The sequence below is a fragment of the Lactuca saligna genome, chromosome 7, assembly GCF_052625555.1.
Source record: "Lactuca saligna cultivar CGN05327 chromosome 7, ASM5262555v1, whole genome shotgun sequence".
In the NCBI taxonomy this organism is placed as follows: Eukaryota; Viridiplantae; Streptophyta; class Magnoliopsida; order Asterales; family Asteraceae; genus Lactuca; species Lactuca saligna.
This window is the reverse complement of record NC_136423.1, coordinates 127967411-127969054: the sequence shown is the minus strand read 5'-3', so window position 1 is coordinate 127969054 and position 1644 is coordinate 127967411. Positions and strand designations below refer to the sequence as shown.

At 25.8% G+C, this 1644-nt stretch overlaps 1 non-coding gene across 1 annotated transcript; it reads left to right on the top strand.

The window, feature by feature from the left end:
* The first annotated feature begins 1322 nt into the window (after window positions 1-1322).
* On the top strand, window positions 1323-1394 carry TRNAE-UUC (transfer RNA glutamic acid (anticodon UUC)). The gene has a single exon. It is a non-coding gene; the product is annotated as a tRNA-Glu (tRNA).
* The last annotated feature ends 250 nt before the right edge of the window (window positions 1395-1644 follow it).

Genomic DNA, 1644 nt, shown 5'->3' with positions numbered 1-1644 from the left:
AAGTAGAGATTTGGCAGTTACATTTACAATCAATTATCTCATTTGTTATATCTTTTAAACCTCTTGATTTGCTAACTGATTATATTATATATACATTATCTCAAGAACTTTTTGATTATATACAATATCTGAAGACAATGTCATGTTATTTGTCTGCAGCAAAGAGAAGGGTCAAAGCAAGAAGTGTTCAAAAAGAAATTAAGTCAAATTTCTTTAACTCGATTAATGTTCAAAACATCCCTACCATTTCTTTTTTCTTAAGAACTTTTTGTAATAACGATAACTTTTTTTTTTTTGTAAATGCTACTTGTACATGATATATATATATATTACATTTCCGGTTCCAAACTATTGCCTAGTAATTATAATGAAATATTAGGTTGTTTATTTTTCATTGTATTTTTTTGTAATATTGGATGTAATGTTTAGCATCCTACTTCCATGGTTTTTTTCAAAAATATAATGTTGTAATTGAAAGAAATGATACAAAAAGGTAAAATTATCATTTAACACAAAAATTCAGAGGTTCAAACCAAACAGCATGTTAAAAATTCAGATCTTAAAAATTCAAACCTCCTAAAAATTCAGATCCTGCCAAACAGTCCCTTAATACTATGCAAGTCTACACAAAAATAATTAATTCTACACCACAATAATCAGTATTATACGATGTATGATTTTAAGAGTTACAAAGAAACAAAAATTATCATATTTAATAGTCATCTCCCATGAAAAACTGATTTAGTATAGTTACATCAATCAAACATCAGATTCTAAATAATATTAAGTATAATTTTACAGCAATGTCAAGCTTCAAGTTCTTACTAGCCGTGATCAGTAATATCATTTGAAGACGTGACTTAATACAAAAATTTTCTATAAAATTAATAATTCTATATATATTATCTACTTATAATTCATTTTTATATACATATATGACTTAAATCTATATTTTATTAAAACGTGTCGTCAGGTACAAATCTTCAAGCCAGTACGCGTCATAACAAAATCATGACAAACTTTTTAGAACCTTGATCAAATATATCAATTTATTTGGTTAAATGCATAAATAAATAAATAAATAAATAAATAAATAATGAAAACTGAAAAATACAATGTATTTTTATCATTTTACAATATACGCTATATAATTTATATTTCAATAGTGTAATGACTTTTGTATTTTTAATACCTTTAATTGCTGATGATTCGACTCTGATTCATCTTAAACATATCCAATTTACCTTTTTCATTTATCTTTGAATAACCAAATTCGCATATTCAATGTACAAATAATATACAAAACATTGAAATCAAGCCCTTCCATTGTCGTCCAGCGGTTAGGATATCTGGCTTTCACCCAGGAGACCCGGGTTCGATTCCCGGCAATGGAACTTTTTTTCTTATGAAATATTACAAATCTTCTCCCTGTACTTTCAACTTTCAAGTATTTTCCATCCCCACCCCCTAAACTTTCACTTTTTTTTACATATTGATCACTGATTATTAAGCGAACGACTAAGATTCTTCGCTGAAAATTCTAACAAGCTTATTTTAGTCATACAAATAAAGAAATATGCACGCTAATATATATATATATATATATATATATATATATATATATATATATATATATATATATAT